We start from the raw sequence: 27,155 nt of genomic DNA, 5'->3' as shown, positions 1-27,155 counted from the left end.
ATTTACATATCTGCCACTGTGCAGGAGAATCCGTATAGGTGTTCGAATGTTCGAACCGTAATGCGCAAGAAAATGGTATGTAAACCCCGTATGTACATATCTGCCACTGTGCAGGAGAATCCGTATAGGTGTTCGAGTGTTCGAAACGTAATCGGCAAGAAATGGTATGTAAACCCCGTATGTACATATCTGCCACTGTGCAGGAGAATCCGTATAGGTGTTCGAGTGTTCGAAACGTAATCAGCAAGAAATGGTATGTAAACCCCGTATTTACATATCTGCCACTGTGCAGGAGAATCCGTATAGGTGTTCGAGTGTTCGAACCCTAATGCGTGAGAAATGGTAAATAACGCCGTATTTACATATCTGCCACTGTGCAGTAGAATCCGTATAGGTGTTCGAGTGTTCGAACCGTAATGCGCAAGAAATGGTATGTAAACGCCGTATTTACATATCTGCCACGGTGCAAGAGAATCCGTATAGGTGTTCGAGTGTTCGAACCGTAATGCGCAAGAAATGGGATGTAAACCCCGTATTTACATATCTGCCACTGTGCAGGAGAATCCGTATAGGTGTTCGAGTGTTCGAACCGTAATGCGCAAGAAATGGTATGGAAACCCCATATTTACATATCTGCCACTGTGTAGAAGAATCCGTATAGTTGTTCGAGTGTTCGAACCGTAATGCGCAAGAAATGGTATGGAAACCCCGTATTTACATATCTGCCACTGTGTAGTAGAATCCGTATAGGTGTTCGAGTGTTCGAACCCTAATGCGTGAGAAATGGTATGTAAACGCCGTATTTACATATCTGCCACTGTGCAGGAGAATCCGTATAGGTGTTCGAGTGTTCGAACCCTAATGCGCAAGAAATGGTATGGAAACCCCGTATTTACATATCTGCCACTGTGCAGGAGAATCTGTATAGGTGTTCGAGTGTTCGAACCCTAATGCGCAAGAAATGGTATGGAAATCCCGTATTTACATATCTGCCACTGTGCAGGAGAATCCGTATAGGTGTTCGAGTGTTCGAACCCTAATGCGTGAGAAATGGTAAATAACGCCGTATTTATATATCTGCCACTGTGCAGGAGAATCCGTATAGGTGTTCGAGTGTTCGAACCGTAATGCGCAAGAAATGGTATGTAAACCCCGTATTTACATGTCTGCCACTGTGCAGGAGAATCCATATAGGTATTCGAGTGTTCGAACCCTAATGTGTAAGAAATGGTAAGTAAACGCCGTATTTACATATCTGCCACTGTGCAGGAGAATCCGTATAGGTGTTCGAATGTTCGAACCGTAATTGGCAAGAAAATGGTATGTAAACCCCGTATGTACATATCTGCCACTGTGCAGGAGAATCCGTATAGGTGTTCGAGTGTTCGAAACGTAATCGACAAGAAATGGTATGTAAACCCCGTATTTACATATCTGCCACTGTGCAGGAGAATCCGTATAGGTGTTCGAGTGTTCGAACCCTAATGCGTGAGAAATGGTAAATAACGTCGTATTTACATATCTGCCACTGTGCAGTAGAATCCGTCTAGGTGTTCGAGTGTTCGAACCGTAATGCGCAAAAAACGGTATGTAAACCCTGTATTTACATATCTGCCACTATGCAAGAGAATCCGTATAGGTGTTCGAGTGTTCGAACCGTAATGCGCAAGAAAATGGTATGTAAACCCCGTATGTACATATCTGCCACTGTGCAGGAGAATCCGTATAGGTGTTCGAGTGTTCGAAACGTAATCCGCAAGAAATGGTATGTAAACCCCGTATTTACATATCTGCCACTGTGCAGGAGAATCCGTATAGGTGTTCGAGTGTTCGAACCCTAATGCGCAAGAAATGGTATGGAAACCCCGAATTTACATATCTGCCACTGTGCAGGAGAATCCGTGTAGGTGTTCGAGTGTTCGAACCCTAATGCGTGAGAAATGGTAAATAACGCCGTATTTACATATCTGCCACTGTGCAGTAGAATCCGTATAGGTGTTCGAGTGTTCGAACCGTAATGCGCAAGAAATGGTATGTAAACGCCGTATTTACATATCTGCCACGGTGCAAGAGAATCCGTATAGGTGGTCGAGTGTTCGAACCGTAATGCGCAAGAAATGGGATGTGAACCCCGTATTTACATATCTGCCACTGTGCAGGAGAATCCGTATAGGTGTTCGAGTGTTCGAACCGTAATGCGCAAGAAATGGTATGGAAACCCCATATTTACATATCTGCCACTGTGCAGGAGAATCCGTATAGTTGTTCGAGTGTTCGAACCGTAATACGCAAGAAATGGTATGGAAACCCCGTATTTACATATTTGCCACTATGTAGTAGAATCCGTATAGGTGTTCGAGTGTTCGAACCCTAATGCGTGAGAAATGGTATGTAAACGCCGTATTTACATATCTGCCACTGTGCAGGAGAATCCGTATAGGTGTTCGAGTGTTCGAACCGTAATGCGCAATAAATGGTACGGAAACGCCGTATTTACATATCTGCCACTGTGCAGGAGAATCCGTATAGGTGTTCGAGTGTTCGAACCCTAATGCGCAAGAAATGGTATGGAAATCCCGTATTTACATATCTGCCACTGTGCAGGAGAATCCGTATAGGTGTTCGAGTGTTCGAACCCTAATGCGTGAGAAATGGTAAATAACGCCGTATTTACATATCTGCCACTGTGCAGGAGAATCCGTATAGGTGTTCGAGTGTTCGAACCGTAATGCGCAAGAAACGGTATGTAAACCCCGTATTTACATGTCTGCCACTGTGCAGGAGAATCCATATAGGTGTTCGAGTGTTCGAACTCTAATGTGTAAGAAATGGTAAGTAAACGCCGTATTTACATATCTGCCACTGTGCAGGAGAATCCGTATAGGTGTTCGAATGTTCGAACCGTAATGCGCAAGAAAATGGTATGTAAACCCCGTATGTACATATCTGCCACTGTGCAGGAGAATCCGTATAGGTGTTCGAGTGTTCGAAACGTAATCGGCAAGAAATGGTATGTAAACCCCGTATGTACATATCTGCCACTGTGCAGGAGAATCCGTATAGGTGTTCGAGTGTTCGAAACGTAATCAGCAAGAAATGGTATGTAAACCCCGTATTTACATATCTGCCACTGTGCAGGAGAATCCGTATAGGTGTTCGAGTGTTCGAACCCTAATGCGTGAGAAATGGTAAATAACGCCGTATTTACATATCTGCCACTGTGCAGTAGAATCCGTATAGGTGTTCGAGTGTTCGAACCGTAATGCGCAAGAAATGGTATGTAAACGCCGTATTTACATATCTGCTACGGTGCAAGAGAATCCGTATAGGTGTTCGAGTGTTCGAACCGTAATGCGCAAGAAATGGGATGTAAACCCCGTATTTACATATCTGCCACTGTGCAGGAGAATCCGTATAGGTGCTCGAGTGTTCGAACCGTAATGCGCAAGAAATGGTATGGAAACCCCATATTTACATATCTGCCACTGTGCAGAAGAATCCGTATAGTTGTTCGAGTGTTCGAACCGTAATGCGCAAGAAATGGTATGGAAACCCCGTATTTACATATCTGCCACTGTGTAGTAGAATCCGTATAGGTGTTCGAGTGTTCGAACCCTAATGCGTGAGAAATGGTATGTAAACGCCGTATTTACATATCTGCCACTGTGCAGGAGAATCCGTATAGGTGTTCGAGTGTTCGAACCCTAATGCGCAAGAAATGGTATGGAAACCCCGTATTTACATATCTGCCACTGTGCAGGAGAATCTGTATAGGTGTTCGAGTGTTCGAACCCTAATGCGCAAGAAATGGTATGGAAATCCCGTATTTACATATCTGCCACTGTGCAGGAGAATCCGTATAGGTGTTCGAGTGTTCGAACCCTAATGCGTGAGAAATGGTAAATAACGCCGTATTTATATATCTGCCACTGTGCAGGAGAATCCGTATAGGTGTTCGAGTGTTCGAACCGTAATGCGCAAGAAATGGTATGTAAACCCCGTATTTACATGTCTGCCACTGTGCAGGAGAATCCATATAGGTATTCGAGTGTTCGAACCCTAATGTGTAAGAAATGGTAAGTAAACGCCGTATTTACATATCTGCCACTGTGCAGGAGAATCCGTATAGGTGTTCGAATGTTCGAACCGTAATGCGCAAGAAAATGGTATGTAAACCCCGTATGTACATATCTGCCACTGTGCAGGAGAATCCGTATAGGTGTTCGAGTGTTCGAAACGTAATCGACAAGAAATGGTATGTAAACCCCGTATTTACATATCTGCCACTGTGCAGGAGAATCCGTATAGGTGTTCGAGTGTTCGGACCCTAATGCGTGAGAAATGGTAAATAACGTCGTATTTACATATCTGCCACTGTGCAGTAGAATCCGTCTAGGTGTTCGAGTGTTCGAACCGTAATGCGCAAAAAACGGTATGTAAACCCTGTATTTACATATCTGCCACTATGCAAGAGAATCCGTATAGGTGTTCGAGTGTTCGAACCGTAATGCGCAAGAAATGGGATGTAAACCCCGTATTTGCATATCTGCCACTGTGGAGGAGAATCCGTATAGGTGTTCGAGTGTTCGATCCGTAATGCGCAAGAAATGGTATGGAAACCCCGTATTTACATATCTGCCACTGTGCTGGAGAATCCGTATAGGTGTTCGAGTGTTCGAACCCTAATCCGTGAGAAATGGTATGTAAACGCCGTATTTACATATCTGCCACTATGCAGGAGAATCCGTATAGGTGTTCGAGTGTTCGAACCCTAATGCGCAAGAAATGGTATGGAAACCCCGAATTTACATATCTGCCACTGTGCAGGAGAATCCGTATAGGTGTTTGAGTGTTCGAACCCTAATGCGTGAGAAATGGTAAATAACGCCGTATTTACATATCTGCCACTGTGCAGTAGAATCCGTATAGGTGTTCGAGTGTTCGAACCGTAATGCGCAAGAAATCGTATGTAAACGCCGTATTTACATATCTGCCACGGTGCAAGAGAATCCGTATAGGTGTTCGAGTGTTCGAACCGTAATGCGCAAGAAATGGGATGTGAACCCCGTATTTACATATCTGCCACTGTGCAGGAGAATCCGTATAGGTGTTCGAGTGTTCGAACCGTAATGCGCAAGAAATGGTATGGAAACCACATATTTACATATCTGCCACTGTGCAGGAGAATCCGTATAGTTGTTCGAGTGTTCGAACCGTAATGCGCAAGAAATGGTATGGAAACCCCGTATTTACATATCTGCCACTGTGTAGTAGAATCCGTATAGGTGTTCGAGTGTTCGAACCCTAATGCGCAAGAGATGGTATGGAAACCCCGAATTTACATATCTGCCACTGTGCAGGAGAATCCGTATAGGTGTTCGAGTGTTCGAACCCTAATGCGTGAGAAATGGTAAATAACGTCGTATTTACATATCTGCCACTGTGCAGTAGAATCCATATAGGTGTTCGAGTGTTCGAACCGTAATGCGCAAGAAATGGTATGTAAACGCCGTATTTCCATATCTGCCACGGTGCAAGAGAATCCGTATAGGTGTTCGAGTGTTCGAACCGTAATGCGCAAGAAATGGGATGTGAACCCGTATTTACATATCTGCCACTGTGCAGGAGAATCCGTATAGGTGTTCGAGTGTTCGAACCGTAATGCGCAAGAAATGGTATGGAAACCCCATATTTAGATATCTGCCACTGTGCGGGAGAATCCGTATAGTTGTTCGAGTGTTCGAACCGTAATGCACAAGAAATGGTATGGAAACCCCGTATTTACATATCTGCCACTGTGTAGTAGAATCCGTATAGGTGTTCGAGTGTTCGAACCCTAATGCGTGAGAAATGGTATGTAAACGCCATATTTACATATCTGCCACTGTGCAGGAGAATCCGTATAGGTGTTCGAGTGTTCGAACCGTAATGCGCAAGAAATGGTATGGAAACCCCGTATTTACATATCTGCCACTGTGTAGTAGAATCCGTATAGGTGTTCGAGTGTTCGAACCCTAATGCGTGAGAAATGGTATGTAAACGCCGTATTTACATATCTGCCACTGTGCAGGAGAATCCGTATAGGTGTTCGAGTGTTCGAACCCTAATGCGCAAGAAATGGTATGGAAACCCCGTATTTACATATCTGCCACTGTGCAGGAGAATCCGTATAGGTGTTCGAGTGTTCGAACCCTAATGCGCAAGAAATGGTATGGAAACCCCGTATTTACATATCTGCCACTGTGCAGGAGAATCCGTATAGGTGTTCGAGTGTTCGAACCCTAATGCGTGAGAAATGGTAAATAACGCCGTATTTACATATCTGCCATTGTGCAGGAGAATCCGTATAGGTGTTCGAGTGTTCGAACCGTAATGCGCAAGAAACGGTATGTAAACCCCGTATTTACATGTCTGCCACTGTGCAGGAGAATCCGTATAGGTGTTCGAGTGTTCGAACCCTAATGCGTAAGAAATGGTAAGTAAACGCCGTATTTACATATCTGCCACTGTGTAGGAGAATCCGTATAGGTGTTCGAATGTTCGAACCGTAATGCGCAAGAAAATGGTATGTAAACCCCGTATGTACATATCTGCCACTGTGCAGGAGAATCCGTATAGGTGTTCGAGTGCTCGAAACGTAATCCGCAAGAAATGGTATGTAAACCCCGTATTCACATATCTGCCACTGTGCAGGATAATCCGTATAGGTGTTCGAGTGTTCGAACCCTAATGCGTGAGAAATGGTAAATAACGCCGTATTTACATATCTGCCACTGTGCAGGAGAATCCGTCTAGGTGTTCGAGTGTTCGAACCGTAATGCGCAAGAAACGGTATGTAAACCCTGTATTTACATATCTGCCACTGTGCAAGAGAATCCGTATAGGTGTTCGAGTGTTCGAACCGTAATGCGCAAGAAATGGGATGTAAACCCCGTATTTGCATATCTGCCACTGTGCAGGACAATCCGTATAGGTGTTCGAGTGTTCGATCCGTAATGCCCAAGAAATGGTATGGAAACCCCGTATTTACATATCTGCCACTGTGCTGGAGAATCCGTATAGGTGTTCGAGTGTTCGAACCCTAATGCGTGAGAAATGGTATGTAAACGCCGTATTTACATATCTGCCACTGTGCAGGAGAATCCGTATAGGTGTTCGAGTGTTCGAACCCTAATGCGCAAGAAATGGTATGGAAACCCCGTATTTACATATCTGCCACTGTGCAGGAGAATCCGTATAGGTGTTCGAGTGTTCGAACCCTAATGCGCAAGAAATGGTATGGAAACCCCGTATTTACATATCTGCCACTGTGCAGGAGAATCCGTATAGGTGTTCGAGTGTTCGAACCCTAATGCGTGAGAAATGGTAAATAACGCCGTATTTACATATCTGCCATTGTGCAGGAGAATCCGTATAGGTGTTCGAGTGTTCGAACCGTAATGCGCAAGAAACGGTATGTAAACCCCGTATTTACATGTCTGCCACTGTGCAGGAGAATCCGTATAGGTGTTCGAGTGTTCGAACCCTAATGCGTAAGAAATGGTAAGTAAACGCCGTATTTACATATCTGCCACTGTGTAGGAGAATCCGTATAGGTGTTCGAATGTTCGAACCGTAATGCGCAAGAAAATGGTATGTAAACCCCGTATGTACATATCTGCCACTGTGCAGGAGAATCCGTATAGGTGTTCGAGTGCTCGAAACGTAATCCGCAAGAAATGGTATGTAAACCCCGTATTCACATATCTGCCACTGTGCAGGATAATCCGTATAGGTGTTCGAGTGTTCGAACCCTAATGCGTGAGAAATGGTAAATAACGCCGTATTTACATATCTGCCACTGTGCAGGAGAATCCGTCTAGGTGTTCGAGTGTTCGAACCGTAATGCGCAAGAAACGGTATGTAAACCCTGTATTTACATATCTGCCACTGTGCAAGAGAATCCGTATAGGTGTTCGAGTGTTCGAACCGTAATGCGCAAGAAATGGGATGTAAACCCCGTATTTGCATATCTGCCACTGTGCAGGACAATCCGTATAGGTGTTCGAGTGTTCGATCCGTAATGCCCAAGAAATGGTATGGAAACCCCGTATTTACATATCTGCCACTGTGCTGGAGAATCCGTATAGGTGTTCGAGTGTTCGAACCCTAATGCGCAAGAAATGGTATGGAAACCCCGTATTTACATATCTGCCACTGTGCAGGAGAATCTGTATAGGTGTTCGAGTGTTCGAACCCTAATGCGCAAGAAATGGTATGGAAATCCCGTATTTACATATCTGCCACTGTGCAGGAGAATCCGTATAGGTGTTCGAGTGTTCGAACCCTAATGCGTGAGAAATGGTAAATAACGCCGTATTTATATATCTGCCACTGTGCAGGAGAATCCGTATAGGTGTTCGAGTGTTCGAACCGTAATGCGCAAGAAATGGTATGTAAACCCCGTATTTACATGTCTGCCACTGTGCAGGAGAATCCATATAGGTATTCGAGTGTTCGAACCCTAATGTGTAAGAAATGGTAAGTAAACGCCGTATTTACATATCTGCCACTGTGCAGGAGAATCCGTATAGGTGTTCGAATGTTCGAACCGTAATGCGCAAGAAAATGGTATGTAAACCCCGTATGTACATATCTGCCACTGTGCAGGAGAATCCGTATAGGTGTTCGAGTGTTCGAAACGTAATCGACAAGAAATGGTATGTAAACCCCGTATTTACATATCTGCCACTGTGCAGGAGAATCCGTATAGGTGTTCGAGTGTTCGAACCCTAATGCGTGAGAAATGGTAAATAACGTCGTATTTACATATCTGCCACTGTGCAGTAGAATCCGTCTAGGTGTTCGAGTGTTCGAACCCTAATGCGTGAGAAATGGTATGTAAACGCCGTATTTACATATCTGCCACTGTGCAGGAGAATCCGTATAGGTGTTCGAGTGTTCGAACCCTAATGCGCAAGAAATGGTATGGAAACCCCGAATTTACATATCTGCCACTGTGCAGGAGAATCCGTATAGGTGTTTGAGTGTTCGAACCCTAATGCGTGAGAAATGGTAAATAACGCCGTATTTACATATCTGCCACTGTGTAGTAGAATCCGTATAGGTGTTCGAGTGTTCGAACCGTAATGCGCAAGAAATGGTATGTAAACGCCGTATTTACATATCTGCCACGGTGCAAGAGAATCCGTATAGGTGTTCGAGTGTTCGAACCGTAATGCGCAAGAAATGGGATGTGAACCCCGTATTTACATATCTGCCACTGTGCAGGAGAATCCGTATAGGTGTTCGAGTGTTCGAACCGTAATGCGCAAGAAATGGTATGGAAACCGCATATTTACATATCTGCCACTGTGTAGGAGAATACGTATAGTTGTTCGAGTGTTCGAACCGTAATGCGCAAGAAATGGTATGGAAACCCCGTATTTACATATCTGCCACTGTGTAGTAGAATCCGTATAGGTGTTCGAGTGTTCGAACCCTAATGCGCAAGAAATGGTATGGAAACCCCGAATTTCATATCTGCCACTGTGCAGGAGAATCCGTATAGGTGTTCGAGTGTTCGAACCCTAATGCGTGAGAAATGGTAAATAACGCCGTATTTACATATCTGCCACTGTGCAGTAGAATCCGTATAGGTGTTCGAGTGTTCGAACCGTAATGCGCAAGAAATGGTATGTAAACGCCGTATTTACATATCTGCCACGGTGCAAGAGAATCCGTATAGGTGTTCGAGTGTTCGAACCGTAATCCGCAAGAAATGGCATGTGAACCCCGTATTTACATATCTGCCACTGTGCAGGAGAATCCGTATAGGTGTTCGAGTGTTCGAACCGTAATGCGCAAGAAATGGTATGGAAACCACATATTTACATATCTGCCACTGTGCAGGAGAATCCGTATAGTTGTTCGAGTGTTCGAACCGTAATGCGCAAGAAATGGTATGGAAACCCCGTATTTACATATCTGCCACTGTGTAGTAGAATCCGTATAGGTGTTCGAGTGTTCGAACCCTAATGCGCAAGAGATGGTATGGAAACCCCGAATTTACATATCTGCCACTGTGCAGGAGAATCCGTATAGGTGTTCGAGTGTTCGAACCCTAATGCGTGAGAAATGGTAAACAACGCCGTATTTACATATCTGCCACTGTGCAGTAGAATCCGTATAGGTGTTGGAGTGTTCGAACCGTAATGCGCAAGAAATGGTATGTAAACGCCGTATTTCCATATCTGCCACGGTGCAAGAGAATCCGTATAGGTGTTCGAGTGTTCGAACCGTAATGCGCAAGAAATGGGATGTAAACCCCGTATTTGCATATCTGCCACTGTGGAGGAGAATCCGTATAGGTGTTCGAGTGTTCGATCCGTAATGCGCAAGAAATGGTATGGAAACCCCGTATTTACATATCTGCCACTGTGCTGGAGAATCCGTATAGGTGTTCGAGTGTTCGAACCCTAATCCGTGAGAAATGGTATGTAAACGCCGTATTTACATATCTGCCACTGTGCAGGAGAATCCGTATAGGTGTTCGAGTGTTCGAACCCTAATGCGCAAGAAATGGTATGGAAACCCCGAATTTACATATCTGCCACTGTGCAGGAGAATCCGTATAGGTGTTTGAGTGTTCGAACCCTAATGCGTGAGAAATGGTAAATAACGCCGTATTTACATATCTGCCACTGTGCAGTAGAATCCGTATAGGTGTTCGAGTGTTCGAACCGTAATGCGCAAGAAATCGTATGTAAACGCCGTATTTACATATCTGCCACGGTGCAAGAGAATCCGTATAGGTGTTCGAGTGTTCGAACCGTAATGCGCAAGAAATGGGATGTGAACCCCGTATTTACATATCTGCCACTGTGCAGGAGAATCCGTATAGGTGTTCGAGTGTTCGAACCGTAATGCGCAAGAAATGGTATGGAAACCACATATTTACATATCTGCCACTGTGCAGGAGAATCCGTATAGTTGTTCGAGTGTTCGAACCGTAATGCGCAAGAAATGGTATGGAAACCCCGTATTTACATATCTGCCACTGTGTAGTAGAATCCGTATAGGTGTTCGAGTGTTCGAACCCTAATGCGCAAGAGATGGTATGGAAACCCCGAATTTACATATCTGCCACTGTGCAGGAGAATCCGTATAGGTGTTCGAGTGTTCGAACCCTAATGCGTGAGAAATGGTAAATAACGTCGTATTTACATATCTGCCACTGTGCAGTAGAATCCATATAGGTGTTCGAGTGTTCGAACCGTAATGCGCAAGAAATGGTATGTAAACGCCGTATTTCCATATCTGCCACGGTGCAAGAGAATCCGTATAGGTGTTCGAGTGTTCGAACCGTAATGCGCAAGAAATGGGATGTGAACCCGTATTTACATATCTGCCACTGTGCAGGAGAATCCGTATAGGTGTTCGAGTGTTCGAACCGTAATGCGCAAGAAATGGTATGGAAACCCCATATTTAGATATCTGCCACTGTGCGGGAGAATCCGTATAGTTGTTCGAGTGTTCGAACCGTAATGCACAAGAAATGGTATGGAAACCCCGTATTTACATATCTGCCACTGTGTAGTAGAATCCGTATAGGTGTTCGAGTGTTCGAACCCTAATGCGTGAGAAATGGTATGTAAACGCCATATTTACATATCTGCCACTGTGCAGGAGAATCCGTATAGGTGTTCGAGTGCTCGAACCGTAATGCGCAAGAAATGGTATGGAAACCCCGTATTTACATATCTGCCACTGTGTAGTAGAATCCGTATAGGTGTTCGAGTGTTCGAACCCTAATGCGTGAGAAATGGTATGTAAACGCCGTATTTACATATCTGCCACTGTGCAGGAGAATCCGTATAGGTGTTCGAGTGTTCGAACCCTAATGCGCAAGAAATGGTATGGAAACCCCGTATTTACATATCTGCCACTGTGCAGGAGAATCCGTATAGGTGTTCGAGTGTTCGAACCCTAATGCGCAAGAAATGGTATGGAAACCTCGTATTTACATATCTGCCACTGTGCAGGAGAATCCGTATAGGTGTTCGAGTGTTCGAACCCTAATGCGTGAGAAATGGTAAATAACGCCGTATTTACATATCTGCCACTGTGCAGGAGAATCCGTATAGGTGTTCGAGTGTTCGAACCGTAATGCGCAAGAAACGGTATGTAAACCCCGTATTTACATGTCTGCCACTGTGCAGGAGAATCCGTACAGGTGTTCGAGTGTTCGAACCCTAATGCGTAAGAAATGGTAAGTAAACGCCGTATTTACATATCTGCCACTGTGCAGGAGAATCCGTATAGGTGTTCGAATGTTCGAACCGTAATGCGCAAGAAAATGGTATGTAAACCCCGTATGTACATATCTGCCACTGTGCAGGAGAATCCGTATAGGTGTTCGAGTGTTCGAAACGTAATCCGCAAGAAATGGTATGTAAACCCCGTATTCACATATTTGCCACTGTGCAGGAGAATCCGTATAGGTGTTCGAGTGTTCGAACCCTAATGCGTGAGAAATGGTAAATAACGCCGTATTTACATATCTGCCACTGTGCAGGATAAACCGTCTAGGTGTTCGAGTGTTCGAACCGTAATGCGCAAGAAACGGTATGTAAACCCTGTATTTACATATCTGCCACTGTGCAAGAGAATCCGTATAGGTGTTCGAGTGTTCGAACCGTAATGCGCAAGAAATGGGATGTAAACCCCGTATTTGCATATCTGCCACTGTGCAGGAGAATCCGTATAGGTTTTCGAGTGTTCGATCCGTAATGCGCAAGAAATGGTATGGAAACCCCGTATTTACATATCTGCCACTGTGCTGGAGAATCCGTATAGGTGTTCGAGTGTTCGAACCCTAATGCGTGAGAAATGGTATGTAAACGCCGTATTTACATATCTGCCACCGTGCAGGAGAATCCGTATAGGTGTTCGAGTGTTCGAACCCTAATGCGCAAGAAATGGTATGGAAACCCCGAATTTACATATCTGCCACTGTGCAGGAGAATCCGTATAGGTGTTTTAGTGTTCGAACCCTAATGCGTGAGAAATGGTCAATAACGCCGTATTTACATATCTGCCACTGTGCAGTAGAATCCGTATAGGTGTTCGAGTGTTCGAACCGTAATGCGCAAGAAATGGTATGTAAACGCCGTATTTACATATCTGCCACGGTGCAAGAGAATCCGTATAGGTGTTCGAGTGTTCGAACCGTAATGCGCAAGAAATGGGATGTGAACCCCGTATTTACATATCTGCCACTGTGCAGGAGAATCCGTATAGGTGTTCGAGTGTTCGAACCGTAATGCGCCAGAAATGGTATGGAAACCCCATATTTAGATATCTGCCACTGTGCGGGAGAATCCGTATAGTTGTTCGAGTGTTCGAACCGTAATGCGCAAGAAATGGTATGGAAACCCCGTATTTACATATCTGCCACTGTGTAGTAGAATCCGTACAGGTGTTCGAGTGTTCGAACCCTAATGCGTGAGAAATGGTATGTAAACGCCGTATTTACATATCTGCCACTGTCCAGGAGAATCCGTATAGGTGTTCGAGTGTTCGAACCCTAATGCGCAAGAAATGGTATGGAAACCCCGTATTTACATATCTGCCACTGTGCAGGAGAATCCGTATAGGTGTTCGAGTGTTCGAACCCTAATGCGCAAGAAATGGTATGGAAACCTCGTATTTACATATCTGCCACTGTGCAGGAGAATCCGTATAGGTGTTCGAGTGTTCGAACCCTAATGCGTGAGAAATGGTAAATAACGCCGTATTTACATATCTGCCAAAGTGCAGTAGAATCTGTATAGGTGTTCGAGTGTTCGAACCGTAATGCGCAAGAAATGGTATGTAAACGCCGTATTTCCATATCTGCCACGGTGCAAGAGAATCCGTATAGATGTTCGAGTGTTCGAACCGTAATCCGCAAGAAATGGCATGTGAACCCCGTATTTACATATCTGCCACTGTGCAGGAGAATCCGTATAGGTGTTCGAGTGTTCGAACCGTAATGCGCAAGAAATGGTATGGAAACCACATATTTACATATCTGCCACTATGCAGGAGAATCCGTATAGTTGTTCGAGTGTTCGAACCGTAATGCGCAAGAAATGGTATGGAAACCCCGTATTTACATATCTGCCACTGTGTAGTAGAATCCGTATAGGTGTTCGAGTGTTCGAACCCTAATGCGCAAGAGATGGTATGGAAACCCCGAATTTACATATCTGCCACTGTGCAGGAGAATCCGTATAGGTGTTCGAGTGTTCGAACCCTAATGCGTGAGAAATGGTAAATAACGCCGTATTTACATATCTGCCACTGTGCAGTAGAATCCGTATAGGTGTTCGAGTGTTCGAACCGTAATGCGCAAGAAATGGTATGTAAACGCCGTATTTCCATATCTGCCACGGTGCAAGAGAATCCGTATAGGTGTTCGAGTGTTCGAACCGTAATGCGCAAGAAATGGGATGTGAACCCCGTATTTACATATCTGCCACTGTGCAGGAGAATCCGTATAGGTGTTCGAGTGTTCGAACCGTAATGCGCAAGAAATGGTATGGAAACCCCATATTTACATATCTGCCACTGTGCGGGAGAATCCGTATAGTTGTTCGAGTGTTCGAACCGTAATGCGCAAGAAATGGTATGGAAACCCCGTATTTACATATCTGCCACTGTGTAGTAGAATCCGTATAGGTGTTCGAGTGTTCGAACCCTAATGCGTGAGAAATGGTATGTAAACGCCGTATTTACATATCTGCCACTGTGCAGGAGAATCTGTATAGGTGTTCGAGTGTTCGAACCGTAATGCGCAAGAAATGGTATGGAAACCCCGTATTTACATATCTGCCACTGTGTAGTAGAATCCGTATAGGTGTTCGAGTGTTCGAACCCTAATGCGTGAGAAATGGTATGTAAACGCCGTATTTACATATCTGCCACTGTGCAGGAGAATCCGTATAGGTGTTCGAGTGTTCGAACCGTAATGCGCAAGAAATGGTATGGAAACCCCGTATTTACATATCTGCCACTGTGTAGTAGAATCCGTATAGGTGTTCGAGTGTTCGAACCCTAATGCGTGAGAAATGGTATGTAAACGCCGTATTTACATATCTGCCACTGTGCAGGAGAATCCGTATAGGTGTTCGAGTGTTCGAACCGTAATGCGCAAGAAATGGTTTGTAAACGCCGTATTTACATATCTGCCACGGTGCAAGAGAATCCGTATAGGTGTTCGAGTGTTCGAACCGTAATGCGCAAGAAATGGGATGTGAACCCCGTATTTACATATCTGCCACTGTGCAGGAGAATCCGTATAGGTGTTCGAGTGTTCGAACCGTAATGCGCAAGAAATGGTATGGAAACCGCATATTTACATATCTGCCACTGTGCAGGAGAATCCGTATAGTTGTTCGAGTGTTCGAACCCTAATGCGCAAGAAATTGTATGGAAACCCCGAATTTCATATCTGCCACTGTGCAGGAGAATCCGTATAGGTGTTCGAGTGTTCGAACCCTAATGCGTGAGAAATGGTAAATAACGCCGTATTTACATATCTGCCACTGTGCAGTAGAATCCGTATAGGTGTTCGAGTGTTCGAACCGTAATGCGCAAGAAATGGTATGCAAACGCCGTATTTCCATATCTGCCACGGTGCAAGAGAATCCGTATAGGTGTTCGAGTGTTCGAACCGTAATGCGCAAGAAATGGGATGTGAACCCCGTATTTACATATCTGCCACTGTGCAGGAGAATCCGTATAGGTGTTCGAGTGTTCGAACCGTAATGCGCAAGAAATGGTATGGAAACCCCATATTTAGATATCTGCCACTGTGCGGGAGAATCCGTATAGTTGTTCGAGTGTTCGAACCGTAATGCGCAAGAAATGGTATGGAAACCCCGTATTTACATATCTGCCACTGTGTAGTAGAATCCGTATAGGTGTTCGAGTGTTCGAACCCTAATGCGTGAGAAATGGTATGTAAACGCCGTATTTACATATCTGCCACTGTCCAGGAGAATCCGTATAGGTGTTCGAGTGTTCGAACCCTAATGCGCAAGAAATGGTATGGAAACCCCGTATTTACATATCTGCCACTGTGCAGGAGAATCCGTATAGGTGTTCGAGTGTTCGAACCCTAATGCGCAAGAAATGGTATGGAAACCTCGTATTTACATATCTGCCACTGTGCAGGAGAATCCGTATAGGTGTTCGAGTGTTCGAACCCTAATGCGTGAGAAATGGTAAATAACGCCGTATTTACATATCTGCCACAGTGCAGTAGAATCCGTATAGGTGTTCGAGTGTTCGAACCGTAATGCGCAAGAAATGGTATGTAAACGCCGTATTTCCATATCTGCCACGGTGCAAGAGAATCCGTATAGATGTTCGAGTGTTCGAACCGTAATCCGCAAGAAATGGCATGTGAACCCCGTATTTACATATCTGCCACTGTGCAGGAGAATCCGTATAGGTGTTCGAGTGTTCGAACCGTAATGCGCAAGAAATGGTATGGAAACCACATATTTACATATCTGCCACTATGCAGGAGAATCCGTATAGTTGTTCGAGTGCTCGAACCGTAATGCGCAAGAAATGGTATGGAAACCCCGTATTTACATCTCTGCCACTGTGTAGTAGAATCCGTATAGGTGTTCGAGTGTTCGAACCCTAATGCGCAAGAGATGGTATGGAAACCCCGAATTTACATATCTGCCACTGTGCAGGAGAATCCGTATAGGTGTTCGAGTGTTCGAACCCTAATGCGTGAGAAATGGTAAATAACGCCATATTTACATATCTGCCACTGTGCAGTAGAATCCGTATAGGTGTTCGAGTGTTCGAACCGTAATGCGCAAGAAATGGTATGTAAACGCCGTATTTCCATATCTGCCACGGTGCAAGAGAATCCGTATAGGTGTTCGAGTGTTCGAACCGTAATGCGCAAGAAATGGGATGTGAACCCCGTATTTACATATCTGCCACTGTGCAGGAGAATCCGTATAGGTGTTCGAGTGTTCGAACCGTAATGCGCAAGAAATGGTATGGAAACCCCATATTTACATATCTGCCACTGTGCGGGAGAATCCGTATAGTTGTTCGAGTGTTCGAACCGTAATGCGCAAGAAATGGTATGGAAACCCCGTATTTACATATCTGCCACTGTGTACTAGAATCCGTATAGGTGTTCGAGTGTTCGAACCCTAATGCGTGAGAAATGGTATGTAAACGCCGTATTTACATATCTGCCACTGTGCAGGAGAATCCGTATAGGTGTTCGAGTGTTCGAACCGTAATGCGCAAGAAATGGTATGGAAACCCCGTATTTACATATCTGCCACTGTGTAGTAGAATCCGTATAGGTGTTCGAGTGTTCGAACCCTAATGCGTGAGAAATGGTATGTAAACGCCGTATTTACATATCTGCCACTGTGCAGGAGAATCCGTATAGGTGTTCGAGTGTTCGAACCGTAATGCGCAAGAAATGGTATGGAAACCCCGTATTTACATATCTGCCACTGTGTAGTAGAATCCGTATAGGTGTTCGAGTGTTCGAACCCTAATGCGTGAGAAATGGTATGTAAACGCCGTATTTACATATCTGCCACTGTGCAGGAGAATCCGTATAGGTGTTCGAGTGTTCGAACCGTAATGCGCAAGAAATGGTATGGAAACCCCGTATTTACATATCTGCCACTGTGTAGTAGAATCCGTATAGGTGTTCGAGTGTTCGAACCCTAATGCGTGAGAAATGGTATGTAAACGCCGTATTTACATATCTTCCACTGTGCAGGAGAATCCGTATAGGTGTTCGAGTGTTCGAACCCTAATGCGCAAGAAATGGTATGGAAACCCCGTATTTACATATCTGCCACTGTGTAGTAGAATCCGTATAGGTGTTCGAGTGTTCGAACCCTAATGCGTGAGAAATGGTATGTAAACGCCGTATTTACATATCTGCCACTGTGCAGGAGAATCCGTATAGGTGTTCGAGTGTTCGAACCCTAATGCGCAAGAAATGGTATGGAAACCCCGTATTTACATATCTGCCACTGTGCAGGAGAATCCGTATAGGTGTTCGAGTGTTCGAACCCTAATGCGCAAGAAATGGTATGGAAACCCCGTATTTACATATCTGCCACTGTGCAGGAGAATCCGTATAGGTGTTCGAGTGTTCGAACCCTAATGCGTGAGAAATGGTAAATAACGCCGTATTTACATATCTGCCACTGTGCAGGAGAATCCGTCTAGGTGTTCGAGTGTTCGAACCGTAATGCGCAAGAAACGGTATGTAAACCCTGTATTTACATACCTGCCACTGTGCAAGAGAATCCGTATAGGTGTTCGAGTGTTCGAACCGTAATGCGCAAGAAATGGGATGTAAACCCCGTATTTGCATATCTGCCACTGTGCAGGAGAATCCGTATAGGTGTTCGAGTGTTCGATCCGTAATGCGCAAGAAATGGTATGGAAACCCCGTATTTACATATCTGCCACTGTGCTGGAGAATCCGTATAGGTGTTCGAGTGTTCGAACCCTAATGCGTGAGAAATGGTATGTAAACGCCGTATTTACATATCTGCCACCGTACAGGAGAATCCGTATAGGTGTTCGAGTGTTCGAACCCTAATGCGCAAGAAATGGTATGGAAACCCCGAATTTACATATCTGCCACTGTGCAGGAGAATCCGTATAGGTGTTTGAGTGTTCGAACCCTAATGCGTGAGAAATGGTCAATAACGCCGTATTTACATATCTGCCACTGTGCAGTAGAATCCGTATAGGTGTTCGAGTGTTCGAACCGTAATGCACAAGAAATGGTATGTAAACGCCGTATTTACATATCTGCCACGGTGCAAGAGAATCCGTATAGGTGTTCGAGTGTTGGAACCGTGATGCGCAAGAAATGGGATGTGAACCCCGTATTTACATATCTGCCACTGTGCAGGAGAATCCGTATAGGTGTTCGAGTGTTCGAACCGTAATGCGCAAGAAATGGTATGGAAATCGCATATTTACATATCTGCCACTGTGCAGGAGAATCCGTATAGTTGTTCGAGTGTTCGAACCGTAATGCGCAAGAAATGGTATGGAAACGCCGTATTTACATATCTGCCACTGTGTAGTAGAATCCGTATAGGTGTTCGAGTGTTCGAACCCTAATGCGTGAGAAATGGTATGTAAACGCCGTATTTACATATCTGCCACTGTGCAGGAGAATCCGTATAGGTGTTCGAGTGTTCGAACCGTAATGCGCAAGAAATGGTATGGAAACCCCGTATTTACATATCTGCCACTGTGCAGGAGAATCCCTATAGGTGTTCGAGTGTTCGAACCCTAATGCGCAAGAAATGGTATGGAAACCCCGTATTTACATATCTGCCACTGTGCAGGAGAATCCGTATAGGTGTTCGAGTGTTCGAACCCTAATGCGTGAGAAATGGTAAATAACGCCGTATTTACATATCTGCCACTGTGCAGGAGAATCCGTCTAGGTGTTCGAGTGTTCGAACCGTAATGCGCAAGAAACGGTATGTAAACCCTGTATTTACATACCTGCCACTGTGCAAGAGAATCCGTATAGGTGTTCGAGTGTTCGAACCGTAATGCGCAAGAAATGGGATGTAAACCCCGTATTTGCATATCTGCCACTGTGCAGGAGAATCCGTATAGGTGTTCGAGTGTTCGATCCGTAATGCGCAAGAAATGGTATGGAAACCCCGTATTTACATATCTGCCACTGTGCTGGAGAATCCGTATAGGTGTTCGAGTGTTCGAACCCTAATGCGTGAGAAATGGTATGTAAACGCCGTATTTACATATCTGCCACCGTGCAGGAGAATCCGTATAGGTGTTCGAGTGTTCGAACCCTAATGCGCAAGAAATGGTATGGAAACCCCGAATTTACATATCTGCCACTGTGCAGGAGAATCCGTATAGGTGTTTGAGTGTTCGAACCCTAATGCGTGAGAAATGGTCAATAACGCCGTATTTACATATCTGCCACTGTGCAGTAGAATCCGTATAGGTGTTCGAGTGTTCGAACCGTAATGCACAAGAAATGGTATGTAAACGCCGTATTTACATATCAGCCACGGTGCAAGAGAATCCGTATAGGTGTTCGAGTGTTGGAACCGTGATGCGCAAGAAATGGGATGTGAACCCCGTATTTACATATCTGCCACTGTGCAGGAGAATCCGTATAGGTGTTCGAGTGTTCGAACCGTAATGCGCAAGAAATGGTATGGAAACCGCATATTTACATATCTGCCACTGTGCAGGAGAATCCGTATAGTTGTTCGAGTGTTCGAACCGTAATGCGCAAGAAATGGTATGGAAACGCCGTATTTACATATCTGCCACTGTGTAGTAGAATCCGTATAGGTGTTCGAGTGTTCGAACCCTAATGCGCAAGAAATGGTATGGAAACCCCGAATTTCATATCTGCCACTGTGCAGGAGAATCCGTATAGGTGTTCGAACCCTAATGCGTGAGAAATGGTAAATAACGCTGTATTTACATATCTGCCACTGTGCAGTAGAATCCGTATAGGTGTTCGAGTGTTCGAACCGTAATGCGCAAGAAATGGTATGTAAACGCCGTATTTCCATATCTGCCACGGTGCAAGAGAATCCGTATAGGTGTTCGAGTGTTCGAACCGTAATGCGCAAGAAATGGGATGTGAACCCCGTATTTACATATCTGCCACTGTGCAGGAGAATCCGTATAGGTGTTCGAGTGTTCGAACCGTAATGCGCAAGAAATGGTATGGAAACCCCATATTTACATATCTGCCACTGTGCGGGAGAATCCGTATAGTTGTTCGAGTGTTCGAACCGTAATGCGCAAAAAATGGTATGGAAACCCCGTATTTACATATCTGCCACTGTGTAGTAGAATCCGTATAGGTGTTCGAGTGTTCGAACCCTAATGCGTGAGAAATGGTATGTAAACGCCGTATTTACATATCTGCCACTGTCCAGGAGAATCCGTATAGGTGTTCGAGTGTTCGAACCCTAATGCGCAAGAAATGGTATGGAAACCCCGTATTTACATATCTGCCACTGTGCAGGAGAATCCGTATAGGTGTTCGAGTGTTCGAACCCTAATGCGCAAGAAATGGTATGGAAACCCCGTATTTACATATCTGCCACTGTGCAGGAGAATCCGTATAGGTGTTCGAGTGTTCGAACCCTAATGCGTGAGAAATGGTAAATAACGCCGTATTTACATATCTGCCACTGTGCAGTAGAATCCGTATAGGTGTTCGAGTGTTCGAACCGTAATGCGCAAGAAATGGTATGTAAACGCCGTATTTACATATCTGCCACGGTGCAAGAGAATCCGTATAGGTGTTCGAGTGTTCGAACCGTAATGCGCAAGAAATGGTATGGAAACCGCATATTTACATATCTGCCACGGTGCAAGAGAATCCGTATAGATGTTCGAGTGTTCGAACCGTAATCCGCAAGAAATGGCATGTGAACCCCGTATTTACATATTGGCCACTGTGCAGGAGAATCCGTATAGGTGTTCGAGTGTTCGAACCGTAATGCGCAAGAAATGGTATGGAAACCCCGTATTTACATATCTGCCACTGTGTAGTAGAATCCGTATAGGTGTTCGAGTGTTCGAACCCTAATGCGTGAGAAATGGTATGTAAACGCCGTATTTACATATCTGCCACTGTGCAGGAGAATCCGTATAGGTGTTCGAGTGTTCGAACCGTAATGCGCAAGAAATGGTATGGAAACCCCGTATTTACATATCTGCCACTGTGTAGTAGAATCCGTATAGGTGTTCGAGTGTTCGAACCCTAATGCGTGAGAAATGGTATGTAAACGCCGTATTTACATATCTGCCACTGTGCAGGAGAATCCGTATAGGTGTTCGAGTGTTCGAACCGTAATGCGCAAGAAATGGTATGGAAACCCCGTATTTACATATCTGCCACTGTGTAGTAGAATCCGTATAGGTGTTCGAGTGTTCGAACCCTAATGCGTGAGAAATGGTATGTAAACGCCGTATTTACATATCTGCCACTGTGCAGGAGAATCCGTATAGGTGTTCGAGTGTTCGAACCCTAATGCGCAAGAAATGGTATGGAAACCCCGTATTTACATATCTGCCACTGTGTAGTAGAATCCGTATAGGTGTTCGAGTGTTCGAACCCTAATGCGTGAGAAATGGTATGTAAACGCCGTATTTACATATCTGCCACTGTGCAGGAGAATCCGTATAGGTGTTCGAGTGTTCGAACCCTAATGCGCAACAAATGGTATGGAAACCCCGTATTTACATATCTGCCACTGTGCAGGAGAATCCGTATAGGTGTTCGAGTGTTCGAACCCTAATGCGCAAGAAATGGTATGGAAACCCCGTATTTACATATCTGCCACTGTGCAGGAGAATCCGTATAGGTGTTCGAGTGTTCGAACCCTAATGCGTGAGAAATGGTATGTAAACGCCGTATTTACATATCTGCCACTGTGCAGGAGAATCCGTATAGGTGTTCGAGTGTTCGAACCCTAATGCGCAAGAAATGGTATGGAAACCCCGTATTTACATATCTGCCACTGTGTAGTAGAATCCGTATAGGTGTTCGAGTGTTCGAACCCTAATGCGTGAGAAATGGTATGTAAACGCCGTATTTACATATCTGCCACTGTGCAGGAGAATCCGTATAGGTGTTCGAGTGTTCGAACCCTAATGCGCAAGAAATGGTATGGAAACCCCGTATTTACATATCTGCCACTGTGCAGGAGAATCCGTATAGGTGTTCGAGTGTTCGAACCCTAATGCGCAAGAAATGGTATGGAAACCCCGTATTTACATATCTGCCATTGTGCAGGAGAATCCGTATAGGTGTTCGAGTGTTCGAACCCTAATGCGTGAGAAATGGTAAATAACGCCGTATTTACATATCTGCCACTGTGCAGGAGAATCCGTATAGGTGTTCGAGTGTTCGAACCGTAATGCGCAAGAAACGGTATGTAAACCCCGTATTTACATGTCTGCCACTGTGCAGGAGAATCCGTATAGGTGTTCGAGTGTTCGAACCCTAATGCTTAAGAAATGGTAAGTAAACGCCGTATTTACATATCTGCCACTGTGCAGGAGAATCCGTATAGGTGTTCGAATGTTCGAACCGTAATGCGCAAGAAACGGTATGTAAACCCTGTATTTACATACCTGCCACTATGCAGGAGAATCCGTATAGGTGTTCGAGTGTTCGAACCGTAATGCGCAAGAAATGGGATGTAAACCCCGTATTTGCATATCTGCCACTGTGCAGGAGAATCCGTATAGGTGTTCGAGTGTTCGATCCGTAATGCGCAAGAAATGGTATGGAAACCCCGTATTTACATATCTGCCACTGTGCTGGAGAATCCGTATAGGTGTTCGAGTGTTCGAACCCTAATGCGTGAGAAATGGTATGTAAACGCCGTATTTACATATCTGCCACTGTGCAGGAGAATCCGTATAGGTGTTCGAGTGTTCGAACCCTAATGCGCAAGAAATGGTATGGAAACCCCGTATTTACATATCTGCCACTGTGTAGTAGAATCCGTATAGGTGTTCGAGTGTTCGAACCCTAATGCGTGAGAAATGGTATGTAAACGCCGTATTTACATATCTGCCACTGTGCAGGAGAATCCGTATAGGTGTTCGAGTGTTCGAACCCTAATGCGCAAGAAATGGTATGGAAACCCCGTATTTACATATCTGCCACTGTGCAGGAGAATCCGTATAGGTGTTCGAGTGTTCGAACCCTAATGCGCAAGAAATGGTATGGAAACCCCGTATTTACATATCTGCCACTGTGCAGGAGAATCCGTATAGGTGTTCGAGTGTTCGAACCCTAATGCGTGAGAAATGGTATGTAAACGCCGTATTTACATATCTGCCACTGTGCAGGAGAATCCGTATAGGTGTTTGAGTGTTCGAACCCTAATGCGCAAGAAATGGTATGGAAACCCCGTATTTACATATCTGCCACTGTGTAGTAGAATCCGTATAGGTGTTCGAGTGTTCGAACCCTAATGCGTGAGAAATGGTATGTAAACGCCGTATTTACATATCTGCCACTGTGCAGGAGAATCCGTATAGGTGTTCGAGTGTTCGAACCCTAATGCGCAAGAAATGGTATGGAAACCCCGTATTTACATATCTGCCACTGTGCAGGAGAATCCGTATAGGTGTTCGAGTGTTCGAACCCTAATGCGCAAGAAATGGTATGGAAACCCCGTATTTACATATCTGCCATTGTGCAGGAGAATCCGTATAGGTGTTCGAGTGTTCGAACCCTAATGCGTGAGAAATGGTAAATAACGCCGTATTTACATATCTGCCACTGTGCAGGAGAATCCGTATAGGTGTTCGAGTGTTCGAACCGTAATGCGCAAGAAACGGTATGTAAACCCCGTATTTACATGTCTGCCACTGTGCAGGAGAATCCGTATAGGTGTTCGAGTGTTCGAACCCTAATGCTTAAGAAATGGTAAGTAAACGCCGTATTTACATATCTGCCACTGTGCAGGAGAATCCGTATAGGTGTTCGAATGTTCGAACCGTAATGCGCAAGAAACGGTATGTAAACCCTGTATTTACATACCTGCCACTGTGCAGGAGAATCCGTATAGGTGTTCGAGTGTTCGAACCGTAATGCGCAAGAAATGGGATGTAAACCCCGTATTTGCATATCTGCCACTGTGCAGGAGAATCCGTATAGGTGTTCGAGTGTTCGATCCGTAATGCGCAAGAAATGGTATGGAAACCCCGTATTTACATATCTGCCACTGTGCTGGAGAATCCGTATAGGTGTTCGAGTGTTCGAACCCTAATGCGTGAGAAATGGTATGTAAACGCCGTATTTACATATCTGCCACCGTGCAGGAGAATCCGTATAGGTGTTCGAGTGTTCGAACCCTAATGCGCAAGAAATGGTATGGAAACCCCGAATTTACATATCTGCCACTGTGCAGGAGAATCCGTATAGGTGTTTGAGTGTTCGAACCCTAATGCGTGAGAAATGGTCAATAACGCCGTATTTACATATCTGCCACTGTGCAGTAGAATCCGTATAGGTGTTCGAGTGTTCGAACCGTAATGCACAAGAAATGGTATGTAAACGCCGTATTTACATATCTGCCACGGTGCAAGAGAATCCGTATAGGTGTTCGAGTATTGGAACCGTGATGCGCAAGAAATGGGATGTGAACCCCGTATTTACATATCTGCCACTGTGCAGGAGAATCCGTATAGGTGTTCGAGTGTTCGAACCGTAATGCGCAAGAAATGGTATGGAAACCGCATATTTACATATCTGCCACTGTGCAGGAGAATCCGTATAGTTGTTCGAGTGTTCGAACCGTAATGCGCAAGAAATGGTATGGAAACGCCGTATTTACATATCTGCCACTGTGTAGTAGAATCCGTATAGGTGTTCGAGTGTTCGAACCCTAATGCGCAAGAAATGGTATGGAAACCCCGAATTTCATATCTGCCACTGTGCAGGAGAATCCGTATAGGTGTTCGAACCCTAATGCGTGAGAAATGGTAAATAACGCCGTATTTACATATCTGCCACTGTGCAGTAGAATCCGTATAGGTGTTCGAGTGTTCGAACCGTAATGCGCAAGAAATGGTATGTAAACGCCGTATTTCCATATCTGCCACGGTGCAAGAGAATCCGTATAGGTGTTCGAGTGTTCGAACCGTAATGCGCAAGAAATGGGATGTGAACCCCGTATTTACATATCTGCCACTGTGCAGGAGAATCCGTATAGGTGTTCGAGTGTTCGAACCGTAATGCGCAAGAAATGGTATGGAAACCCCATATTTACATATCTGCCACTGTGCGGGAGAATCCGTATAGTTGTTCGAGTGTTCGAACCGTAATGCGCAAAAAATGGTATGGAAACCCCGTATTTACATATCTGCCACTGTGTAGTAGAATCCGTATAGGTGTTCGAGTGTTCGAACCCTAATGCGTGAGAAATGGTATGTAAACGCCGTATTTACATATCTGCCACTGTCCAGGAGAATCCGTATAGGTGTTCGAGTGTTCGAACCCTAATGCGCAAGAAATGGTATGGAAACCCCGTATTTACATATCTGCCACTGTGCAGGAGAATCCGTATAGGTGTTCGAGTGTTCGAACCCTAATGCGCAAGAAATGGTATGGAAACCCCGTATTTACATATCTGCCACTGTGCAGGAGAATCCGTATAGGTGTTCGAGTGTTCGAACCCTAATGCGTGAGAAATGGTAAATAACGCCGTATTTACATATCTGCCACTGTGCAGTAGAATCCGTATAGGTGTTCGAGTGTTCGAACCGTAATGCGCAAGAAATGGTATGTAAACGCCGTATTTACATATCTGCCACGGTGCAAGAGAATCCGTATAGGTGTTCGAGTGTTCGAACCGTAATGCGCAAGAAATGGTATGGAAACCGCATATTTACATATCTGCCACGGTGCAAGAGAATCCGTATAGATGTTCGAGTGTTCGAACCGTAATCCGCAAGAAATGGCATGTGAACCCCGTATTTACATATTGGCCACTGTGCAGGAGAATCCGTATAGGTGTTCGAGTGTTCGAACCGTAATGCGCAAGAAATGGTATGGAAACCACATATTTACATATCTGCCACTATGCAGGAGAATCCGTATAGTTGTTCGAGTGTTCGAACCGTAATGCGCAAGAAATGGTATGGAAACCCCGTATTTACATATCTGCCACTGTGTAGTAGAATCCGTATAGGTGTTCGAGTGTTCGAACCCTAATGCGCAAGAGATGGTATGGAAACCCCGAATTTACATATCTGCCACTGTGCAGGAGAATCCGTATAGGTGTTCGAGTGTTCGAACCCTAATGCGTGAGAAATGGTAAATAACGCCGTATTTACATATCTGCCACTGTGCAGTAGAATCCGTATAGGTGTTCGAGTGTTCGAACCGTAATGCGCAAGAAATGGTATGTAAACGCCGTATTTCCATATCTGCCACGGTGCAAGAGAATCCGTATAGGTGTTCGAGTGTTCGAACCGTAATGCGCAAGAAATGGGATGTGAACCCCGTATTTACATATCTGCCACTGTGCAGGAGAATCCGTATAGGTGTTCGAGTGTTCGAACCGTAATGC

The sequence above is a fragment of the Camellia sinensis genome, unplaced genomic scaffold, assembly GCF_055761805.1.
Source record: "Camellia sinensis isolate YWXY unplaced genomic scaffold, ASM5576180v1 Unanchor13, whole genome shotgun sequence".
NCBI classification, from domain to species: domain Eukaryota; kingdom Viridiplantae; phylum Streptophyta; class Magnoliopsida; order Ericales; family Theaceae; genus Camellia; species Camellia sinensis.
The sequence above is the reverse complement of the archived record's forward strand: the minus strand, read 5'-3'. Positions refer to the sequence as shown.